Here is a 26,044-nt window from a genome sequence, read left to right as displayed (position 1 = left end):
TTAGTGTTAGTTCTCTCTCCTCTTCCATCTGGAACATATCAGTATTCCTATCCTCTATAATGCTAATTCTTTCCTCCATATTGTCAGGTCTGTTCTTTAAAGATTCCAGATTCTCCTTTATCTCTTCCATTGTGTTCTTCATCTCCATCAGGACTGATTGGTTTTTCTTTATGATTTCAATCTCGTTTGTGAAGAAACTCCTAATCTCATTGAATTGTTTGTGTTATCTCATATTTCATTGAGTTTTTTATGACAGCTATTTTGAAATCTCTGTTGTTTAGGTTATGGATTTCTGTGTCTTCAGGGTTGCTTTCTGGGTGCTTGTCATTTTCCTTCTGGTTTGGTGATTTCATATAACTTTGCATTGTGGTTCCCACATTGGCTTTGTTTTTCCTCACTGTGGAAGTATCTGGTTGCGATTTCCACCTGGCACCACCACGTGGGGGTTAAGGGCTCTGTAATCTGAGACCTTGTGCTCTGCCCTGGATGTTAGCTGGAATCTGCAGGCCGCTTGGTCTGGTCTGGTTGGCTGAGCTGCAGTGTCTGGCATGCGGGGAGAGGTGGCTCTCTCTTTTGCCCACTGGGTCCCTGGCATGGGGGCTTCTCGCTCACCTCTCATTATCTTCTCTCCTGGGGTGCTCAGATGTTGATGGTACCCCTGTAGCAGTTCTGAGTCCTCTGTGTGGGAGTTTCCCACTGACTGAGAGAACACAAAGAGTTATGGTTTCTCCTCAGAGGGCTGCCCCTGCCCCCTCCCTGAGAGCCGCGCAGACTGGAATTGTTGATCTGATGGGGAGGAAGAGGAGTTCTCCTTACCTCTCCCCACTAGTTCCAGGGGCCCAGCATGTTCCACTCTCAGATGTGTGGCAGTGTGGAACTTTCCGATCTTGCTTTTCGCTGTCTTGGAGTCCGTTGTTGATCTGTGACTGTCCTTTTGTTGTATCTTATCGGGGGAAGAGTTTATGGGAAAGCTCACTCCGCCATGATGCTGACTTCACTCTCCTGCAGACAGCAGCATGCTCACAAGTGCCGGCATGCCCTCGTCATCTGTGTGGGTTGAGTAGGAAGAACGGGAGGTGAAGAAGGCCCTCCTCAGCCTAGTGGCCATGGGCGTGGAGGTTCCAGGGTGTTCTACCCACCGGGCACGTGGTGGGGGGTTGACTGATGCCAGGGGAAGGAGCGAGCCTCAGAGCAGGCAGCAGAGAGGGGCTGGACTCCACTGGGCTCCACTGGTGCGGCTGATTGACGCCCTGATTTGTATGCTTTTATTTCTTTTTCTTGTTTAATTGCTCTGGCTGGGACTTCCAGTATTATGTAGAATTGGAGGGAGTGGGCATCCTTGTCTATTCCTGATCTTAGAACAAAAACATCCGTTTTCATTGTGGGGTATGGTGTTAATTGTGGGCTTCTCATATATGGCCTTTATTATTTTGAGTACATTCCTTCTATATCCAATTTGTTGAGTGTTATTATCATGAAAGGATATTGAATTTTGTTATATGTTTGCTTTTTTCTCTTTTATTGCTGAATGACATTCTATTATTTAGCAGATGTATTACAGTTTTTTTAAAGCTATTCTCCTACAAAGGCATCTTAGTTGACTCTAAGTTTTGGCAATTCTTAATAAAGATGCGATAAACATCCCTGTGCGTATTTTTGTGTAGACGTAATTTTTCAAATGTTTTCAGGTAAATACTAAGAACTACAATTGCTGGATTATATGGAAGAGTACTTTTTTATGTAAGAAGCTGCCAATCTGTCTTCTGAAGTGGCTGTATCATTCTCCACTCCCACCAGCGATGAATGAGAGTCCCTGTTGTTCTATAACTTCCTCAGCATTTGACATTGTCAGTGTTGGGATTTCAGCCATTCTAATAAACGTGTCATGGCATTGTGTTTTAATTTGCAATTTCCTAATCACATATAATTTTAAGTATATTTTCCCATGCCTATTTCCCATCTGTATGTCTTCCTTGGTGAGCTGTCTGTCCAGATATATAGCCCATTTTTAAATTGTATTTTTTCCCTTATGGTTGAGTTTTAAGATTTCTTTTCATATTTTTGATATCAGTCATTTACCAGACATGTTTTTGCTATGATTTTCTCTCCCTCTGTGGCTTGCATTTTCATTCTTTAGCCATTTTCTCTCACAGAGTGTATTCTGTATTTTAATGAGGTGCATCTGATCAATTTTTTTTTTCCTTTAATGGATTATGTGTTTGGTCTTGTATCTAAGAAGTTATCATCATATAGTACAACTTAAAAATATCACGTTACAGAACCCAAATATATAAAATATTTGTTTGTCAATCATCTCTCAATGAAGTTGTAGAAGAAATGAAAAGTTATCTCCAAATCCAAGATCACCTACAATTTCAACTATGTCTCCTTCTAATGGTTTTATAGTTTCATATTTTACATTTACGTCTATGATCCATTTTAGTTCATTTTTTATAAAAGTTGTAAGATCTGGATTCATTTTGTGTGTATGAGCGTGTGTGAATGTCTGTTTGTTCTCGGACCTTGTATTAAAAAGGCTAATCTTTCTTCATTGAATTGACTTGGCTCATTTGTCAAAGATTAGTTGACTGTCTTCATGTGGGTCTGTTTCTGGTCTCACTACTGTATTCCATTGATCTACTTGTCTGTTCTCTCATCAGTGTCACACTGTCTTGATTACAGTCATTTTATGTTAAGATGTGAAGTAGGATTGTGTCAGTTCACTGGCTTTCTTCTTCTTCAATATTGTGTTAACTCTTCTATTTTTTTTGTTTCTTGGTAGAATTGAATTTTTAATTCATCTCAAGACATGTAGGCTAGAACATCAAATTAGGTTCACAGAAAGAAAAGTGATTTTTTTACACACAAGCAGCAATTTTGATTCTTTTAAACCTCTGTTTCAACCTTCTACCTCACTCTTCAGATCCTCACCAGGATGTGCCTGAACCTGGGTCCAGGGCTGTGTCTCTGCCTCTTGGGTAAACGGAAAACAGAAATTGCATTATGTTTTTATGAGAGTAAATTCGGTCTGTACATTCTACACAGGCAGAAATTTGCATTTCTCATTTTACTTTCCATCACCTACACAGACAAATCTTGCTCCTCCTTAGGTAAATATGCTGTCCTTATTGCCTGAGATTGAGAGGTTTCCAGATCCAATAGCTGCCATGTATCGATCCCCCACAATGTGACAGGGCCTCTAGCTACCATCATGGTTGGCAGTCATTGGCCAGACACATTTCCCCTAGACTCACATAGATATTTGACTTAGATGCTTTTCAATTTGTTAGGAAGACAGTGTCTCAGATTCCAATATAAGTGACGCACACCTCTCTGAGCTTGAACTTACGTTTTTCAATTATTTAACTTAAAATAGGGAGGGAGCCTCCTTGGTCGAGTGTGTACCAAAAGATTCAAATAGTGTCGATGATGGAGAGTCAAGTCCGGGGAATACCCTACACAGATTGAAGTGTCCAGAGGGTGAGGCACAGGGAAAGCCTAGGTTCTGCTCTCATTCAGTCCTCACCCCTTATCAATGCCCACCCTGCGCATGTGTGCACAGTTTTCTGTAGACCTGGAAGCAGATTCTGTAAAAAGGAGGTCAGTCTTGTATGACACAGTTTTACCTCTATAGGTCAAGCCCCTCCTTGTGGTGCCCTAGTATTCCGTACTGTGAGTTCAGGCATTGTCATGAGACTTTCTGAGGCCTGGTAGTTCAGCTACAGCTACTAGCGTCTTAGACCCAGACTTTCTCTGCCTCTGTCCCTGTAAAAATCATCAACATCATTGTTTTCCTGCTTAAAACCCTTCGCACTCTCCCCCACCTCCTGCCCCTGTGTAGTGGGAAGATCTCAATTGTCTTCTCGCCCTTTGCTCCTCAGCAGCCTCCCCCCTCTTGGGCAGTACAAGCCATGCCACTCAACAAGTGCAACCACAGGAGGTTGTGCACACCCTCTATCATGTGATTCTGCAGAACTCCAGGCTCTCCTGGTTGCCCCCATCCTCACATCCTCCTCAGTCTGGGACTTGCTGCTCCCAGGCCTCCCCTTCACAATCTGGTGGTGCTTATATTCCCCAGGTCCCACTGGAAAGTGCGCTCTTCCTGAGCAGAGGACATTATTCCATTCTTATGAATGTCCAGGTCGACAGTGAGGGTGAGGAGTGAAAAAGATCCAGAGACGGAGAACCAGGGAGACAGATGGAGTAAGGGAGATTCTAGGAGGAAAAAGAGGGTAAAATAGTGGATGGAGGATTGAGTACTTTGGACTAGGAGAGACAAGAAGTAAAAAGAGAGTGACCTGCAAGGGAAGCAGAAGAAAAATGAAAAGCAAGAAAAAAGACAGATGAGCAAGAGATGAAGGAGGACAGAATTGATGCAGGACAACTTGACCAGGAAAATGAGTGAGGCAACAGATGCTTAGAGTCAAAAATATTAAGTTTTTCAGGGCTGGCCCTGTGGCTTAGTGGTTAGGTGTGTGCCCTTCGCTACTGGCTGCCCGGGTTCCAATCCCGGGCGCGCACCGACGCACTGCTTGTGCGGCCATGCTGAGGCAGCATCCCACATACTGGCCATGCTGAGGCGGCATCCCTCATACAGCAACGAGAAGGATGTGAAACTACGACATACAACTATCTACTGGGGCTTTGGGGAGAAAAAAAGGGAAAAAAAAGGAGGAGGATTGGCAATAGATGTTAGCTCAGGGCTGGTCCTCCTCAGCAAAAAGAGGAGGATTGGCATGGATGTTAGCTTAGGGCTGATCTTCCTCAAAAACAAACAAAAAAAATAAGTTATTTAAAATATATTTTCTAATTATGCTCTCATTTAAATTGATTGTGTCTGATTCAGATTAGGAGGTCCCAATGCCTTTCTATTATCTACTATATATTGACAACACGTAGCCTTTACATATTTTCAATATGCACTTGGTAAGGATGCCAATTTTTAAAGTATTTTTTAAGTGTATGGTCAAAATCTAGTTTATCCGTTTAGTATGGTTTTCAATAGGTTGTTTCCCCTATGAGATCTGTTAAATTAGTGGGCTGTGACCTTCAACAGCACAGATCTTCAACACATTATATGTTCCCCTCAATTTCTCTTTGCCCTTCTTCAAATTCTGAAAGATAGTATGAATTGATGTGGAGATTTGTTCCTACACAGCCTATCTGTTCATAATAGTTAAATTCCTCAGAGCTGTTTCTATAGCTGACCCTCTTTCATGTTTCCCAGGCCCATAATTGCCTTCTAAAATTTACACTTTTTGTTAGTTTAATGTGATTTTCTAGAAAAAAAGGAATTAAGTGCTTGAAATCATTGTGATTTTTAATCACCATGAAGAGACATTTCTCTTGTTCAGGTGTATGAAAGATCATCTGAAATCTTTAGGGGGAGGAGTGAGAAGGGCAAGCCTGCCATTGCCCCATCCAGGTCATCCCTTACTTCCAACCAATGCAAATTACTCTCTACTGGCCTGTCCTCCCCATTTTCCTGCCTGCCCCAATGCACACACAGAGTCACTATGCATTTGGGAGTGGAAGGTCAAGCATTTTATAGCTATGATTAAAAGTATCTCTCCAATAGGGAGGGTTCCCTTGGCTCTAAGAACGGAGCTTGAAAAGGAGATTGAGTATTCGGGTCCCAGAAATGGGAGGAGACTGGGAAACTCAAGTACTAGAGAAAGGAAAAAAGGTTTCCATCATCACCTGGAAACCCTGTGGTCAACAGGTACTAGAAGAGACTGTGGGTCTGTGACCTGAAGGGGAGAGTCAGTCTAGCCCACATACCCACTGCTGCCTTATAACATATCATATTCACTAGGATAGAAAGGTGTTCTGAAGAAATGGGTAGAAAAACTGACCTGTTCATTTCTATGAAGGAGTTTATTGTGCATATATCTCTCCTGTACCAGTGGATAGCAAAGGACTATTTTTCCACATGCTGAGTTCTTCCCCATCTGTGTAGTTGTGGCCCAGGTGTAGGGATGGTGATTTGAAGCCATAAAAGGCAAAATCTCAGCTCTCTAGAGAGACTTCTCAAGGCTGATCTTACCTGAGAATGAAGTCTGGAGGAAGAGGAGGAAGAAGGAAGGAAGAGGTGGAAGGAATGACTATTTCTCAGTAAAACTTGTATCTTGGTAAATTGTTCTGTCTTCTTACTTTTTAAGTCTATATACATATTTATGAGTATAATGGAATGATGTGAACAGGCTTATTTTTCTTCTTTAGAAGAGTTAACATCACAAAGGAACTATAAGAGACTTAACATGTTTAGAGAATATTCACATCTATTTTAGAATGAAATTTTGATATTCAATTTGTATGCTAAAATTGGATACCCTAATTTTTTCCCTTATTTTTGAGTGAATATCTGTAATATATTTTCTTAGAAAATAATTGATCCTTCATATACTAAAGTGTGAGAATGGCTAACATTTTTCTTATATTTACAAATATTTGTGTGGTGGTTATGGTGGCACCACAATGTGAATATATTTGATACTACTGAATAGTACATTTAAAAATGGTTAAGATGGTGAATTTTATCTTCTGTGTATTTTGTCACCATAAAAATGGTAAAGGATTTAAAATATGGGGAGGGGAAGTGAACCTGAGAAAGAGCAGAGAGTGATCAACCACGAGTGATATTGCATAATTTGAAGGGAAAGAGCTAAGAATCTTCACTGGCAGAGGAGCCCAGAAGGGACTTTATAAGAACAAGTGTTTACTACAACGGTTTATTAAATAGTTTGCTATGAGGTGTTCTGGAGTCTCTCTCGCAGAGTGCTTATAGTGTATTTAATAAAGACAATAGGACTTGCTGAGGCCTTTTAAAGAGCTAAATTCTTTGTGAGACAGAGAAGAGACTTGAGTCTACATCTAGGTTGACAGATGTTGCAGGGAAGACTAAATTGAGGACAGTGGAGATACTGAGAGTACAAAAACATAGGAATCAGCAAAAATTCAAAAAAAGAGTGAATTAAGAAAACTTAAGATTTTCAAGGTCGTGGATTTAGCAGAGTCAGATTTGAGATTTCTAATAGGTTATGATATACACATCTGATGTTTGCGTTATGTGTGGATTAACATAAGCAGAAAAACTAGAGTTGTTCCAAAATGCAAGTAGGATACGGTAAGAGGATGGACATGAAAAGTAGGGAGGCTCAGAGAAGAGTGGGAAGACCATATTGGGCAAAGATGGGGTAGTATCGGTTAGACCAGAGGGTGGTCTAACAGCACAGACTGTGGATTCATCTTCTCCTTTGGTCCCCTACTTCACTATTAAGCATTCTTTGGACTCTTCCATTGCTCTGTGATGTAAGCACAGAATTCTAGTGAGGAGCATGCATTCCCAGCATCCATCCATCCAAGTCAACACTGTGCTTCCAATGATGCAGAACTATTGCTTTTTTATCAGTAGAGTTAGTATCTCATGGATGAGCTTAATCTGGATACCGTGCAGCATTGATTCCATTTTCTTCATCCTGTTTGTTCTGGGACTCCTCCTTCTCTTTTCCAACCATCAAGAAATGAATCTAGGTGGCCAGCCTGGTGGCGTAGCAGTTAAGTTCACACATTCTTCTTCGGCAGCCCAGGGGTTTGCAGGTTCAGATCCTGGGCATAGACCTAAGCACTGCTCATCAAGCCATGCTGTGGCAGCCTCCCATATACAAATTGGAGGAAGATAGATATGGATGTTAGCTCAGAGATGATCTTGCTCAGCAAAAAGAGGAGGATTGGCAAAAGATGTTAGCTCAGGGCCAATCTTCCTCACAAAAAAAAAAAAGAAAGGAAAAGAAATGAACCAATATTTGGGTAAATCAAAGACAAAATCAGGTAAAGGAAACCTATATCTAGTCCACAGCATAGACTGCTTCTTACTTGTTCCTCTTTCAACTTTACTAAATTGATTAAATTGGCACATTGAGATGACTTGAGATGTGGACACACAAGAGAGATTAGAACATTATACTTCTAGAGAAGCTGGTTGGAGAGAGCAGTGGTCTCAGTGAGGATCAATGTTTCTACCCAAACCTAAAAGCATATCTGTATGGGGTAAATGGCTTCAGGAGAAATCCTAGAGTGTTTCAGTGGCCCTGCAGGGGATCGTTAAGCGAGGGCAGGATCTGGTTGAAGAACAGGGTACCATGACATGTTCTTCAGTCGCCTGATGTCAGGTTCTCAGAGCTAAGTCCAGGTGGTAGGGCAGGTTTGCAGAGCAATGCAGAGCCTGTGCATTGCTTCATCTTCATCTTTCACATTTTATGACATCTGAAAGATGAAGTTCTGACCTCAGGAAGTAATTTCCTATCTGATTGGACATTATGCTTCTGTGGGTATGAGATTCTGTGCCTTTGCTCAGTTGATGATCACTAGTTAGCAGACTAATCACTTGACTAAGCATTTGGGGATCATGTGTAGGTCCTTTATTTTTACTTTCTTAAGGAAGGAAGCAGAGAAGACATTTTTATCCACTTTCAAATTGAGGGTCGGTGTAGTGACATTCCTGAAAATGTCATTGTAGGGAAATCCGGGGATGTGTCCATCCTCAGAAACACTAGAAAAATCTGGTAAAATCAGTGAAAGTTAACCTTATCAGAACATGTAAGTTTTCTTTTTTGCCATGTAGATTTATCTTTCATTGGAACTTTATCTTGCCATAGAATGTGAAGAATAAATTAGTTTTTTAATCTTTGTGATAGGAATGTCACAGTCATAAACACAGGTATTAAAGATGGCATCCACAATGTAGTTTTATTGCTCATTACCTCTTCTTATGCACCTGGAATATTTATGAATATTTATCTCCACTGATTTTTAAGTCTATTCATGAATCAAGATATGTCATAGAGATAGCCACTCTCACTTTTTTTTTCAGAGTTCTTTGGCTATCCTTATTTGCATTTTCATCAGTAGGTCTTTTGCAAGAAAATGCCTAACTACAATAACTAACTGAGGATATCTGTGTTGAGACCCAATTAAATTTATAATTTAGATTACAGACAACTGGTTTTATTTTAATACTGAGTTTATCTACCCAAGAACATGCTGTGATTTTCCATTGTTTGTGTCTACTTGAATATATTTCAGGAAATTTCCACCATTTTTCTTGTATATATCTTACATATTTTATTAGATTTATTCCTAGACAGTTTATTTTCACTTATTTTATATTATTCTTTTATGATTGCATCTTCAATCTCCAGTTTTAAGGATTATTATTTTTTGTATATATGTAGGCACCTGCTTTGTGTATATCAATAATATATTGTATAAATTTACTGAATTATTTTTTGTAGTGGATTTTTCTTTCAAGCCTTTGTGTTTCCAGATGTATAATTACGTTTTCCCCAAAAGACTTTTACATATTTTTTTCAAATCTTATGCCAATTTCCTTGGCTAAGCCTTCAATGCCATGGTAAATAAATATGACAGCTATTGTGTATGTTTTAGTTTTATTCCTGCCCTCAGTGGGCATCTTCCTAATTCATCCTCATGATCAGGATGAGGACTTCATTTTGTCAAGTTAGGAAAGATCCATCATTGCCTAGTTTTGAGTGTTGTAATTTAACACATGGTAAGTGTTGCCAATAGTTGCTTTTGTATCTATGAACATGATCTCCTGTTTTTGTTTTATATCTGTAAATGTGATGAATTCCATTAATGGATTGTCTAATATTAAATCACTCTTGTATTCCATATATAAACTGCACTTCATCACTGTTGTAATTTGAATCATGTCCTCAAAAGGATACATTCAAATTCTACTTTTCACCTACAGTGAATGGGATTATCCAGGAAGATTATATGGGACTACTTCTTAGAGTCTCTATTCTCTGATCTTGACAGATGTTTAAAACTACTACTTTTTCTCATGAGACAATTTTGGGGTTTGATGATATACTACTGGTCCTTAAATGTTTTTAGTACTTTATAAAGATTTTTGAAAAATGCTGTGGCTACATTACATAGAATAAAAATTTTGCTCTAAAGAATGAATTATTGCAGAAAGTATAATTAAATTTACAATTTAAAATAAAAAAATATATCACCAAAGAATGACTTCTATGGAGTGTTTATTGTAATATGCAGTTTTCTTCAAAGCTGGAAAGTACATAAATGCCTAATGATTGATGGACAGATAGACAACAGTGGTACCTCCATACCACGGAATCCCACCCATCAATAAGGAGAAACAACCTATTGAGATATGCAACCAACATGAATGAATATCTAAGGCATTATGCTGTGTAAAAGGAACCAGTTTTAGAAAGGTATATACTGTATGATTTCATTTAGATAACACTCTGAGAAACACAAATATACAGAGACAGAAATCAGATTAGAATTTCTTGGGGTGTGAGTTGTGAGAGGGTATTGATTTCAGAGAAGCAAGAATAAAAAACATTTAGGATGACGGAAAATCTTGATTTCTAGAATGTGGTGATGATTACATGACTGTACACAGTTGTCGTAACTCGTAGAACTGAACATCTAACCAGTGTGAATGTAATGTATACCTTCATGTAATGTATACCTCTATTGAGGTACTTATGTAAATAAAACCTGTTGTATAATTATCTATATATGCAATCAAATCAAATGGCAGAGAAATAGAACAATTTTCATTATCAACAATAAAATAAATACACCCTTATTTAAGAGATATTTTATGGATAATCATTAAATTAAAGATATTATTATTATATAATACATATTTTATCTACCTTTCTGTCAGTCAAGGTTCAGTGAAGACAAATAAACTTCTCTGAGTGCGAATAGTACCATTTAGAGGGAATGTTGTGTGCCAGAATTTATGGGATACAGCAAAAGCGGTTCTAAGAGGGAAGTTTATAGCGATACAGGCCTATCTCAACAAACAAGAAAAATATCAAATAAACAATCTAACAAAGCACCTACGGGAACTGGAAAAAGAAGAACAAACAAAGCCCAAAATCAGTAGAAGAAGGGAAATAATAAAAATCAGAGCAGAAATAAATGAAATAGAGACCAAAAAAAGAATAGAAAAAATTAATAAAACCAAGAGCTGGTTCTTTGAAAAGATAAACAAAATTGACAAATCTTTAGCTAGACTCATCAAGAAAAAAAGAGAGAAGGCACAAATAAGTAAAATCAGAAATGAAAGAGGAGAAGTTACAACAGACACCTCAGAAATACAAAAGGTTATAAGAGAATACTATGAAAAGCTATATGCCAACCAATTAGACAATCTGGAAGAAATGGATAAATTCTTAGAATCATACAACCTTCCATAACTGGATCAAGAAGAAGTAGAGAATTTAAATAGACCAATCACCAGTAAGGAGATCGAAACAGTAATCACAAACCTCCCCAAAAATAAAAATCCAGGACCAGACGGCTTCCCTGGTGAATTCTACCGACATTCTCAAACTCTTCCAAAAAATTGAGGTGGGGGGGAAGCTCCCTAACTCATTCTACGAAGCTGACATTACCCTGATACCAAAACCAGACAAGGACAACACAAAAAAAAGAAAATTACAGGCCAATATCACTGATGAACATCGATGCAAAAATCCTCAACAAAATACTAGCAAATCGCATACAACAATACGTTAAAAAGATTATACACCATGATCAAGTGGGATTTATTCCAGGGATGCAGGGAGGTTTAACATTCGCAAATCAATCAACGTAATACACCACATTAATAAAATGAAGAATAAAAATCACATGATCATCTCAATAGATGCAGAGAAAGCATTTGACAAGATACAGCATCCATTTATGATAAAAACTTTGAATACAATGGGGATAGAAGGAAAGTACCTCAACATAATAAAGACCATATATGACAAACCCACAGCTAATATCATCCTCAATGGTGAAAAACTGAAAGCCTTCCCTCTAAGAACAGGAACCAGACAAGGATGCCCACTCTCACCACTCCTGTTTAACATAGTACTGGAAGTCCTAGCCAGAGCAATCAGGCAAGAGAAAGAAATAAAAGGGATCCAAATTGGAAAGGAAGAAGTGACACTGTCACTATTTGCTGATGACATGATTATATATATAGAAAACCCTAAAGAATCCACCAGAAAACTTTTAGAAATAATAAATGAATATGGTAAAGTTGCAGGATACAAAATCAACATACAAAAATCAGTTGCATTTCTGTACACTAACAACGAAGTAGCAGAAAGAGAAATTAAGAATACCATCCCATTTACAATTGCAACAAAAAGAATAAAATACCTAGGAATAAACTTAACCAAAGAGGTGAAAGATCTGTACACCGAAAACTATAAAACATTTCTGAAAGAAATTGAAGAAGACACAAAGAAATGGAAAGATATTCCGTGCTCTTGGATTGGAAGAATTAACATAGTTAAGATGTCCATACTTCCCAAAGCCATCTATAGATTCAATGCAATCCCTATCAAAGTTCCAACAACATTTTTCACAGAAATAGAACAAAGAATCCTAAAATTTATGTGGAACAACAAAAGACCCCGAATAGCTAAAGGAATCCTGAGAAAAAAGAACAAAGCTGGAGGTATCACACTCCCTGATTTCAAAATATACTACAAAGCTATAGTAACCAAAACAGCATGGTACTGGCACAAAAACAGACACACAGATCAATGGAATAGAATCGAAAGCCCAGAAATAAACCCACACATCTATGGACAGCTAATCTTTGACAAAGGAGCCAAGAACATACAATGGGGAAAAGAAAGTCTCTTCAACAAATGGTGTTGGGAAAACTGGATAGTCATATGCAAAAAAATGAAAGTAGACCCTTACCTTACACCATACACAAAAATTAACTCCAAATGGATTAAAGACTTGAATGTAAGACCTGAAACTGTGAAACTTCTAGAAGAAAACATAGGCAGCACGCTCTTCGACATCGGTCTTAGCAACATCTTTTCAAACACCACGTCTGACCGGGCAAGAGAAACAATAGAAAAAATAAACAAATGGGAATACATCAAACTAAAAAGCTTCTGCACAGCAGGGGAAACCACCAACAAAATGAAAAGACAACCTAACAATTGGGAGAAGATATTTGCAAACGATGCTTCTGATAAGGGCTTAATCTCCAAAATATATAAAGAACTCATGTATCTCAACAACAGAACAACTACCTACCCAATTAAAAAATGGGCAAAAGACCTGAACAGACATTTCTCCTAAGAAGATATACAGATGGCCAAGAGACACACGAAAAGATGTTCAAAATCACTAACTATCAGGGAAATGCAAATCAAAACTACAATGACATATCACCTCATGCCCGTCAGAATGGCTATAATTAACAAGACAGGAAGCAATATGTGTTGGAGAGGATGTGGAGAGAAGGGAACTCTCATACACTGCTGGTGGGAGTGCAAACGGGTGCAGCCACTATGGAAAACAGTATGGAGATTCCTCAAAAAATCAAAGATAGAACTACCATATGATCCAGCTATTCCACTGTTGGGTATTTATCCAAAGAACTTGAAAACACCAATTTGTAAAGGTACATGCACCGCTGTGTTCATTGCAGCATTATTCACAATAGCCAAGACTTGGAAGCAACCTAAGTGCCCATCAAGGGATGAATGGATAAAGAAGATGTGGTATATATACACAATGGAATACGACTCAGCCATAAGAAACGATGAAATCCAGCCATTTGTGACAACATGGATGGACATTGAGGGTATAATGCAAACTGAAATAAGTCAGAGGGAAAAGGTCAAATACCGTATGATTTCCTTCATTAAGTAGTAGATAATAATAACAATAAACAAACACATAGAGACAGAGATTGGATTGGTGGTTACCAGAGGGGAAGGGGGGAGGGAGGAGGGTGAAAGGGATAATTCTGTATATGTGTGTGGTGATGGGTTTTAATTAGTATTTTGTTGGTGAACATGATGTAATCGATGCAGAAATAGAAGTACAATGATGTACACCTGAAATTTATACAATGTTATAAACCAATGTTACTGCAATAAACAAAAAAATTAAAAAAAAATAGACAGAATGTTGTGGCAACAGCGGGTTGAGCCCCACGTGGAAGCTGCTCCCACCCTCAAGGCTAGAGGGATGCAGGGGAGATGGAGTTACTGGGTCACTGAGCTCTCAGGAGATGATGGGCAGACCTTATGAGAGAAGAGAGAAAAACTGCTACCAAATAAATCCTGGGCAAGTTGCACATGATCTAAAACCCATATCCTTGGGGCTTCTCTTCAGTAGGATCCACCTCTGGGACTTGGAAGAGTCACACTTTATCTGTCCTGGTCAATCCTGGGACTACAGTTACTTCCTGAAACTCTACAGTCAGGTTCCTCTTCACATGGTGTCCTATTCCAGGGTGAGTAATATTCTCTCTCTCTCTCTTTTAAAAGAGTTCTGGAAATTTTGTGACCTCATTTGAGATGAAAATTAAAATTTGAATCTAAAGGATTGTTGCAAAACTGTAATTGTAAAAATATCCTAACCATTTACAGTTTGAAATGAAAAATTTATATCAACAAAGAAAGGCTTGTATGGAGTGTTCATTGCATTACAGACAATCTCTCTTGTATGGAGTGTTCATTGCATTATAGGGTAATCTTTCTCCAAAGATTTATATATATATATCCCTAAAAAATGCAGAGGATGCATATTCAACTCTCTACCTGGATCCATATTCTCTCTCTTCCCGACTTGAGGTAAAGGAGCCCCCACCCTTTCCTGGGTTAGATGAGAAACTCGAAGTCACAGCACCTCAGACATTCTTGTGCAGAACCTTCCTAAACCTTCCTCTACTTTTCTTCCCGCTCCTTTGGGAACCCTCACTGTGGTGAAAATTAGCATAGTCCTCCAGGTGGGTGGTGACTATCTCCTTAGGAATTTGGTCCATGCATCAGATCCTATATTGATGTTACTAGTGAAAAATGTTCCTGTAGGCACATTATCTCCGAATTTGGATGAAATAAGGAACACACCTTCTAATAAATAAAAACCATTCTGAATTATAACACAGCCAAGCTGCTGACTGTTAACTTTTAACTTTGCTAAGTTCGATCATAGTTGGTGGCATTAGGGGACCTCTCTGCGCAGAAGCTCCTCATGCCTAATTTGCTGGATCTGAGGTCTTTTTTGCACAATTTGTCCCCAGGGGCCCCTTGGCTTCTGTCCTTCCTCCACATCCTGCCCAGTCTTCTCACTCTCCTTTATTTCAGGGTCCTGATTGATTTTTATTTCATTTTTTGATGTATAAACTGTTGTACATATTTACTGTATACAAATTGATGAACGTGGAGATAAGTATGCACTTATGAAATCATCACCATTGGCACCAATCTATGCCATTAACCTATCCATCACCTCCAAAAGTTTCCTTCCACCCTCTTATTTATTACCATAATTTTTTGTCAAAAACACTTGATATAAGTTTTACCCTCTTAGTAACATTTTACGTATAAAATACAGTATTTTTAACTATAGGCACTAGCTGTATAGTGTTGATACTACAAAGATATGTAGATACATAGGACTTATTTATCTTGTGTAACTGAAACTTTTGTACTCTTTGACTGATATCCCTGGTGGGCCCACCTCCCAGAATCTGGAAACAACCATTCCATTTTCTGATTCTATGAGTTTGACTGTTTTACACATCCTATAGGAGTATCATTTGTGTTATATGCCTGGCTTATTTCACTTAGTATAATGTCCTTGAGTTTTATCCATGTTGCTGCAAATGGCAGAATTTCCTTATCTCTTTGGGATTAATAATATTTCATTGTTTATATACATATATGTGATATATACATGAGATATATTTATATATATATCTCACATTTTCTTTCTTAATTTACCTGTCAATTGATATTTTAATTGCTTCCATATCTTAACTATTGTTCATGATGCTGCCATAAATATGAGAGTACAGATATCTCTTTGAGATCCTAATTTCAATTCATTTGGTTATGTATTCAGAAGTGAAATTGATTGCTGGATCATATTGTAGTTCTATTTTTAGGAGCCTCCATACTGTTTTCCATTGTGGCTGCACCATTTTACATTTTCGCCAACTGTGTACAGGTGTTCCCTTTCCTCTGCATCCTCGCAGCATGTGTTATCTTTTTTGTTTTTGTAATAGCCATACTGACAGGTGTGAGGTGATGTTTTGGTATGCTTTTGATTTACATTTCATTTATGACTAGTGATGTTGAGTACGTTCTCATGAACCCATTGGCCATTTGTATGCATCTTTGGAGAAATATCTAACTTATTGATTTGCCCAATTTTTGAGCTTGCTTTTGCAGGCGAGTTGTCCTGAGTTCCTTATATTCTTTGGAAATTAACCTCATATATGACCCATGGTTTGCAAATATTTTTTTCTATTTTATAGTGTGCCTTTCATTCTGTTGACTCTTTCCTTGCTGTTCAGAAACTTTTTAACTTTCTTCAGTCCCACTTGTCTATTTTTGCTTTTGTTGCTCGTGTTTTTTGTTGTCATATCAATTAAATGATTTGTAATCCCAACATCGCAATGCTTTCTTATAGGAGTTTTAGCGTTTCAGATCTTAAGATTAAGCATTTAATCCTTTTGGAGTTGACTTTTCTATGTATTGTGAGATACGGGTTGAATTTTATTCTTCTGCATATGGATATTCAGTTTTCAGGACACCACGTATCAAAGAGGATATCCTTTTGCAGTTATGTATTTTTAGCAACTTTTGTCAAACATCAGTTGGCCATAAATGCATGAGTTTATTTCTGGGCTCTCTAGTCTGTACCATTGGTCTATATATATATTTTTTTAAGAAAGAACACCACCACACTGTTTTGATTATTCTAGTTTTGAAAGATATTTTGAAATGAGAAGAAACTGGGGTCTTTGGTGCCAGAGCCACTGAGTCACATTAAGAGTCCTGGGCTGTGTCCCGCTCACCATGACTGTAAGAAAAAAAAAAAAAACAGGTTTCTTTGTAAGTATGGTTCTGTTGTTTCTTAGTTAAACACAAGCTAACATTTACAGTCTGGGATTTATTGGAACTTGAGTATAATTTCAGTTATCCCTGTGTTGATGTGTGAGCCTAACCTGCTCCCTGACTCCATTGTACTGTGTCCACAACTGACAAATCCTTTTTCACTCCTCACAGGCTACATGTAAAGACTGCTGGGCCCAGAAAGAAAGTGTGGATTTCTGTTCTGAGTCCTGGATGGGCTAGGCTTGAGGCAGAAATACACCCTGGTCCTGACTGACCCAGGGTGCCTCCACATTTCCCACCCCATTTAACTGAGTCAAAGACACATAACCTGTTTTGTTAGTGGGGTAAGATCAGAAATTGAGGGAAGTCATCTGCATGTCGGCTGTCTCAGAGGGTTTTTTTTTTTTTGCTTTCATCTTCTGGGCGATTGAGATTGTTTTTGCCCGTAGCCCATGGCCCATGCATCCTGTTTAAACAGCTTTCCCACATTTCTTCATCTCCTACATCTATTGTATCACCAGTATTTTTTTAAACCTATGTTCTCAAGTTGCCTTCATCAAACACATTTTCTCCATCCTCAGGGTCACTGCTCTAGGCTCTAGAAAGTACAAAAATCTCTATGTCTCCAAAGCGTCTGGTCCTCAATGCTGCTGGAAAATTCCTGCATATCACAGGGTGGAGATTCCACTGCCTTGACTCTCAGAAATGTACTAATATGACCCAAGCCCTCATATCATTCTTAAGCCTCTTTGCTTATGAGGCAACAGCAATCTCAGTTATTCTGACAGTATGACAAGATTAAGTGAATGTAAATTAATGCGTGTGTGTGTGTGTGTGTGTGTGTGGAGCCAGTAGATGCAGGGGATGTCAAACATACGGCTCTAAACTCTGAACTGGAAATTGGTAGGGTTTGAATAGTAAACCCAGATGAAATGTAGATTTGTATTTATAAAAAATCAAAGGATTAATTTAAACTCATATGTCTTATTTATTTACAAAAGCAATAAATTGTGTGGAAAATTCTGTAGAAAAAAGGTGCAACAGCTGCTGGTAACCTTCAGCGTCCATGAACTGAATAAGCAGCATTGACTTGCGTAATAGTTAAATGGATTGCAGAATCTGTTAAAACTTCCGGGTCTGGTACTTTCTCTTGGGAGAGACACTTATAAATTTCTATCTTTCTATGGATATCGATCAACTTAGGCTTTCTATAACCACTAGGGAGAGAGTCAATATCAGTATCTTTTCCTAGAAAACTTCTTTATCACCTAGACTTCCACATTAATTGGCGTTGAGTTGTACAAATAAATGGAATAATCTAAAATGTAAGTTTTTGGCATCATGTTCTTTCTTTCACTTGTATGGTTTTGAAAATCCTTTTCAGGTGCTTTTGTTCTCCTTGTCTGCTCCTAAGTAAATGATGCTGACACTCAGTAGTCTGAAGTTTGGGAAAGAACACACTTTGGGTAGAGAAAGTTCTCAGGGTTGCAGAGAATTCAGCAAGACACATGAGCTTCATTGCAGGTCCCTCCCGTGTCACTCAGTATTTCCTGGGGCCTCCATGTGCACCCTGTCTGCCTTCATGGATCAAGTAAAAGAAAGATCCTCTCAAAACACTGCAATGGTCTCTTTGGAAATAAGTACTAGGTTGTAATTGTTGTTGCTAATTAGACACTAGGAAAAGGCTTTCCACAAATATCCTCGGTTCCCCAAGCCTGTCCTCTCATTGCAGTTACAGTTGAAAAGATAATTGCAATTCTAAGGGGAGGTGAGGTCACAGTATCACAAACCCATATTTAATGGTCTGGCTGCCTCCCTCCAGTCCAGATCCTGGCTGTCATAACCATCACACCAGGCCCACTGTCCTGGCAGCAGAAAGGAGTCCGGTGAGGATTTTCTATTTAAGTCTGAGAGGAAGAGTCTGCAGGAAGGAGCATTATCAGGAGTCTGGGTAGGTGATCATGTCAGAAAAGGGATTCGTTGGAGTTTGTGTCTGGTCTAGTGCCAAAGCCACACAGGAGAGAGGAATAATTATGTGGCATTAATGGAGCTAGTAGGATCGTATAACAATCCCTAATGAGTCCTAATGTAATTTAGTGTAATCAACAATGATATTGATTCATGCTGTTGAATCTCAGTGATATTGAATACTGACTTTTAATATACTTAAGAGCTGTAGTTCTGAAATCAATCTGCTCTTCAGCCTAATAGACTGAAATCACAGACTACGTTTTCAGAGTTACTGCAGGTGTGCTGATGACACCTGCTTACAATAAAGAATAGGATGAATCTATGGCAATCATTTAGTGCTGTGCAGAAAAAGTGTGTACAAATGGAAATTGCTGGAATATAAATTTTTTTCTAACTCTGGGTGTATGAAGTGCTTAATGGAGACAGTAATTGTTCCCTACTGAAAACATCTGTGGTCTGTTAATTTTGATGAGACAGTTTTCCCTCTTGAAGAAAGGAAATTAATACTTAAGGAAAACATAAATATATAATAATGAGTTTCAGATAGCAGCTGCCTTGCTCAAATGTATCTTGTGATATTTTCTCTGATTTAAAAATATTCTACTATCACTTTAAAATCTATTATTCCTATTTAATAGAATGTAAAAGGTTTTACACGTTAGAGATTCCTTTTGGCATAACCGACCGAAAAATACAAGACAAATCTCACTTCCTTGGTAATAGTTTGACTTTACATGTGTATTAATAAATTGATGAATATGTGATCTGAAATTATGAAAGTTTATTTCCTACACAATTTTATCACATATTAGTGATTCATATGCAATAATTTATGGCATGCTATGAGATTAACAATTTTTGTGATAGGTAGTATTATACTTGGTTCCTGGTACAGAAGGAAATGAGTCTTGTCTTGCCATGCTAATATTGATCCCAACTTGTATTTATTAAATCCAACTCGGTCATGTGACAGGTGTCTGTTGCATTGCACGGAAAGCATCTACATTTACTTAAGAGCTCAAGAGCTTTATGCATAATCGATATTGGCCTATGAAATAAATCTTTGCACATGAATGGAAACTTGTTACACTTGAATTAAATAATAAACTAAATACCAACTCATACGGACAACTTCTGAAAACAGCTAAATATGTATTTAGACTATTGGAAGAACACAGACAAATAGATTTGTCAGTAGATCACAGTGATTAAATGTGCTTGGTGTTATCATCCTAGACAAGTTTATGTCCCATCCTGCCTTTAATTAGGGTGTGAATTTAGTTAAAACACTTAAACTCTCTGTATCTAAGTTGTTTTGTTCTTTGGAATGAAAATAATAGTACTTCCTGACTCATAGGTTAGGGAAAAATTAAGAAATGACCCAGTGCATGTCTAGCCTTCACAGCAGGGAGTAATTCATTATACCTGCTTTTAAAAAAAACCATGCATTCAATCCTCGGAACTTCTTAGTAAAAGAAAAACATTGCATCTTTTTTTTTTTTTTTTCGCACTGGGAACTAATGGTGAGTGGATAATATTGTATTTCAGTTGATATGATAAGTGTAGCCCATGCCTCATATTCCCATGCAGGAAACTCTGGCTCAGAAGGCAAATGTCCTCCACAGAGACCTGACAGGATGGTCACCAGAGATTTCACAATAGCAATGGTCTTCTCATCAGAGAATATAGTCGGAATCCTGGGGAATGTCTCTCTTCTTTACCATCATCTCTTCCTTCACTTCACTGGATACAGGTTACGGTTCACAGATTTGATTGTTGAACATCTGCTGGTAGCCAACATCTTGGTCTTGCTCTCTTCAGGAATCCCAATTATAATGGCAGCATTTGGGTGGAAACATTTTCTCAGTGATATTGGATGCAAACTTGCTTACTATATCCACAGAGTGGCCAGGGGTGTGTCCATTGGCAACACCTGCCTTTTGAGTGTCTTCCAGGCCATCACCATCAGCCCCAGGAACTCCAGGTGGGCAGAGCTCAAAGTGAAAGCTCCCAAGTACATTGGGTCATCTATTTTTCTCTGCTGGATCCTACAACTGCTGACAAATATCCTTTTTACTTTTTATGTGACTGGTAATTGGAGCAACATAAAGATCACAAAGAAAAATATTTGGGATTATGTTCTATTGTAATTTATGACAGAATCACAGCATTACTAAATGCAGGATTGTTATTATTCCCTGATGTTGCATGTTTGGGGCTCATGATCTGGACCAGTGGCTTTATGGTTCTCCTCCTGTACAGGCACAAGCAGCAGATCCGACACATTCATAGGACCAATATCTCCCCTAGATCCTCTGCTGAATCCAGAGCCACCCAAAGCATCCTTGTCTTGGTGAGCACTTTTGTGTCTTTGTGCACTCTCTCCTCTATCTTTCATATTTATTTGTCTCTTTCTAGTAATCCCAGCCGGTGGCTGGTGATCTTCATTGGACCAATTACTCTGTGTTTCCCAACTGTAAGCCCCTACATTCTCATGAGCCATGACCGCAGAGTATCCAAATTTTTCCGCTCCTGGATAAAGGCTAGATAATTTCTTCATCTTACAAGAAATATGTAAATTGCATTTGCGTATTGTTTAGGTTATTTATTCATCCCCTTTCTGTGTCCTAAGTACAGTTATTAGGTAATCATTTACAAGAGAGTGGTAAACAAGACAAGTTGGGTTTATGGTCCAAAATGAGCAATAAATCATTATGCAACTATAAGTGAATTATTGTGTAACTGTCATACAAATACCTATGTAAATAAGACTTTATTAAAACTTGTATGAGAGCTTCTGAGTCTAGGCAGTATTAAACAGGAGTTTCTGAAACAATGTGAGGGTTACTGAAAAGTCTTTGAGTTTGTAGCAATTAATCTGAAATAACACATGTATCCAGAAATAAACTAGACTTGCAATTGAAGGAAAACCTGCATGAAATAAAACAGCATGTGAGATAGACATTCAAGAAAAAAGAAATTTTCCCACAGAGTAATGAACAGTGTGGAGTTAATGTGAAGGGTCATTTCAGATTCAGAGAATAGAGTTTTGGACTCCTAGCATGTGTTCTTTACATTTCATCTTTGGAGAGGCTGTAGTCATTTGAAATATCCTGTTATGAAGTGACATTAGCACGCTTAAAATATTTTCATTTGGAAATGGACATTTAGAACCAGAATAAGTGAAAGAGAGAACAAAAGTATGTTTTTATTGATTTTTAAAAGACCAGATGTGGATGTTGATGTTTAAAAACTACACAATGTCTGGGGAAACATTGCATGGAATTTGGGATATGTAAAAAGTAGTTTTATCTCTATCTGGGCATTTTGGTAAGAGAGAGTGTTTGGGATGAAAATCTCACATCTCTAATGTGGGGAAATAAGTTCATGGTGGGGATTTCCATTAAACTTGGAAGAGTGGAGGCATACCTGTTTTGAGGAGAAAAGTCACAAATTCATTTTTTTATAGGAAGTTAGTTTACCAAATGAGCAAAAGAGATATTCCTAAAATTTAGGAAATATTTTCGTGTAGTTCTCCCAGCATTTACATTGTGAAGCTGATGCCAAGTATTGAGGAGTCTACATTTTGAAAAACAATAGAGTTAATATGACCTAAAGGGTATATATTGAGCCTGGTGGTGTTAAATAGGGAAACATACATTTTTAGATCACAATAGGACTTCAACATTTCCCATATGTTAGGTCACAATAAGCATAGGAAAAAATATGTACATATAAACACACATACTGCACTATTGTGTGTATATATTTATATGTGTATGTGTGTACATATGCATATAGAAAAACATCTATACATTGCATGTATATATAGATGCATGTATATAGGCACATATATGCATATATAATCAGTCAAATTATTTCATTTCAATTAATAGTATTGCAGTAACTTTTAAGAAGTTAGAAAATAATACTCATTATAATAATGACAAAGTATTTTAAGCATAAACAGTACATTAAGATGGACATCACATGCTAATTATTTCATTGTTAAAAATTACATAGAATGTATTTTCAGTTTTCTAATTTAATTTTTGTAGTTTATCTATACGTTATGAGGAAAACACCTAATTGCACAAAATGAAAAAAAAAACATTTTGACTTTACAAGGAGCAATTAGTCTATTTATGTTGAATATCATGACTGACTTATTTAGGTTTAGCTTTACCATCCTAATGTGTGCTATTTGTTAAAATTATTGTATTTTCTTATTTTTCCTTCTTAGCTCTTCGGTGTTAATTTTGAAAAATAATTCTCCTTCATACCTCACATCTTTGAGGATTATATAAGAAGTATCTCTTTCAAATTTCAGGTTACTTTTTAAGGTAATCACAATTTCAAGTTATTTAGTACCTTCCACTTCCCACTTGAAAATACATGGATATTACAACACTAATCTATTTACCTTCTTAGGCCTATTATTATTATTATTATTATTATTATTATTATTTATATGTATTAAAAAACAACTATGGACATGTGCATAGGTCATAAGTACACAGCAAATTTCAGAAATTTTGGAATCTGAATACACTTCTGCATGTGGCTCCTCGATAAAGAAACAGAAAACTGTTAACACTCAGCCCCCTGGTTCACCATCCCAGTCACTACCCCTAGGGGTAACCACTGTTCTGACACCTAACAACACATATAAATTGTTTCTGCCTTTTATTTTATATAAATGGATTAACAGTATGTGTTTTTATTCCTTATGTTGTTTGTGAATATATCTATATTGTTGCATGAATGTTGTGAATCCTGCATTGCCATTTTTGTGTAGCATTCTATTGTGTAAATGTTTAACTATTAATTTAATTATTCCTCTGTGTATGGGCATGTGAGTGGTTTTTCGTTTGTGTCTATTAGGAATGGTGCTGGTATATGAGTTCTAGAAATTGCATTTTGATCATACATTTGTGAATTAGTGTTTCGCATATAAGTAGCAGTGGGATTGTTGGGTCATACAGTTGCATCTGTTCAACTGTATTAAATACTTCCAAGATTTTTCAAAATGTTTGTTTGAATTTTCATACTTTCCAGCAACGAAAGAGATTTATGGTTTATTCACATTCTTGCCAACACTTGATAATTCCTGTCCTTTGTATTTTAGCTTTCTGGTTGGTGTGTGATAATTCCAGGTGTTGGTTTTGTTGCATTTCAATGATTACTACAGAATTTAAGCATCTCTTGACATATTTAATTATCATTGAGTAACCTCCTTCTTGAACTGTCTTTTGGTATAATTTCCCATTTGTGCCACTGTGTTTATCTTCTTACTCATTTGTAGGAGTTCTTTATACATGCTTGATATGAGTTTTTCTCTCTCTGTCTCTTCATCTGTGTCTTCCGATGACGATTAGTTTTTAAATTAATATATCTAATTTGCCATTTTCCTCTTTATAGTTAGTCTTTTGTTCTGTGACAGAACTATATTTCTATTCTAAACCACAGATAAGTTCTATTTTGTTTTCTTCAATAGGTTTATATTATTTACCTTTAAATTTTAGGTTAAGAAGCCATACCAAATCAATTTGTTGCGTTATAGTGAGCAATTAAATTTTTCCATTATGGCTAAAAAAATTAAATTTATTCTGAAAATGTTGTATTCAGCTATCTTTTCATTTGCTTCTACCTCTGACTGATTCACTGAGGTTATCATCACCTCATCCATGGATCTGACTTTTCCTTCATGTCTCATAGTTGTTCTCTCCAACTGTTCCTGCTTCCTGAAATTTTCACCAATCCCATAATACTACAAAAGCAATGTCATGTTTGGTGTCATTATTTCAGCTGCAAATAGCCAATAAGAATTCTGGAACGAAACAGAAGTGGACCTCACTGGTATTTTGTGTGCGGTCACTCTCTTTCTTGATGTGTCCTGATCCCTCCCTCTGCTTCTCCACTGACTTCAGCAACACAAAATAAACAGCCAAAACATTCTTGGGAATTTTGTGGAAGGGAAGAATTGAAACATTTATAGCATGTTGTATACAGGAGCACATGTCACTCTCCTGTTCTATGTGATGCCATGGATGGAGCAGACACTAGGTACAGGGGAGTCTGGAAACACCTAAATCTACAGGATGAGGCATGGTTGCATTCATGGGCAGAAAGAGAGAAGCCCCTGATCCTAGTCACTCTCTAAATGCTGATAGCTACAAAAAATGGCAGCAGAAATCTTAGGATGAAGAGCCAAAAGAGAATGCATTATCTCTATTATGCTAAGCAGCTCCTCAAAGTATCCTCACATAGCCCCTTGAATTCTCCTACATACTTGCCACGGTATTGTGTAATATTACTAGAGCACCTGACTCCTTCACATGTTGAAATCCTTGGTGTTCCCTTGGAAAATAGAACCCATATTCAAGGGATAAGTTTTGGGATGTGTATACACGTGGAAAGGAAGGTACCATAACTATGGAGATAGAACACTTTGGATGAACTCAACATTCTGCTGTTTTTGCTCCTTCAGAATCTTCAGTAAGAATTGATGTGTTACATGATGTACTTCCATGCCTTATAAGTTTTAGAGGGAGTAACCCCCCACTAGGGAGAACTGCATGTGGTGAGGTGATAGTGAGCCCAACTCCCTTGATATCTGCCAGCAGTGGGTGCACAAGGATTTAGTCTGAGTGCCTCCATCTTTGATGTCCAAAGTGTTCAATATGTAGATGATGTTCTGATTGTTTTCAATTCAGAAGGCCTGATCTTAGTATCCCTACTTAAGAAGTGTTATCACATGTCTGCTACTAAAAGTAGCTGATAAAACATGACATAATTGAGAGTTCTGCTTACCAGTTAAAGTTTATTGAGACTATGTGAGCAAATTTACATGCTCAAACCTTCCAGTAGCAAAGCAAAATTAATGTTCTCTTTGGTCTCTGCTATGGTGTGAATATCCCTGTCCCTCCAATTTTCATATGTTGAAAGATATCTCCCATATTGATGGTTTAGGAGGTGGGACTTTTGGGGAGGTGATTAGGTCCTGAGGGCAGAGACCTCATAAACTGAAATAGTGCCCTCCTGCAAGCATCCCAGGAAAGCTCCTTTGTCCATTCCATCATTGGAGTACATAGCCAGAAGCCTCCTCTTAGGAACCAGAAAGT

The 26,044-nt window shown here is 37.7% G+C and overlaps 1 protein-coding gene and 1 pseudogene across 1 annotated transcript in view; one reads left to right on the top strand and one right to left on the bottom strand.

The window, feature by feature from the left end:
• Positions 1-26,044, bottom strand: part of LOC131397312 (zinc finger protein 208-like) — a 649,542-nt gene that overhangs the window by 218,210 nt on the left and 405,288 nt on the right.
• LOC131397335 (vomeronasal type-1 receptor 4-like) lies at positions 20,558-21,471 on the top strand (annotated as a pseudogene).

This window comes from Diceros bicornis, chromosome 34 (genome assembly GCF_020826845.1).
Source record: "Diceros bicornis minor isolate mBicDic1 chromosome 34, mDicBic1.mat.cur, whole genome shotgun sequence".
Taxonomy (NCBI): Eukaryota; Metazoa; Chordata; class Mammalia; order Perissodactyla; family Rhinocerotidae; genus Diceros; species Diceros bicornis.
This window is presented reverse-complemented; position numbering and strand designations above follow the sequence as displayed.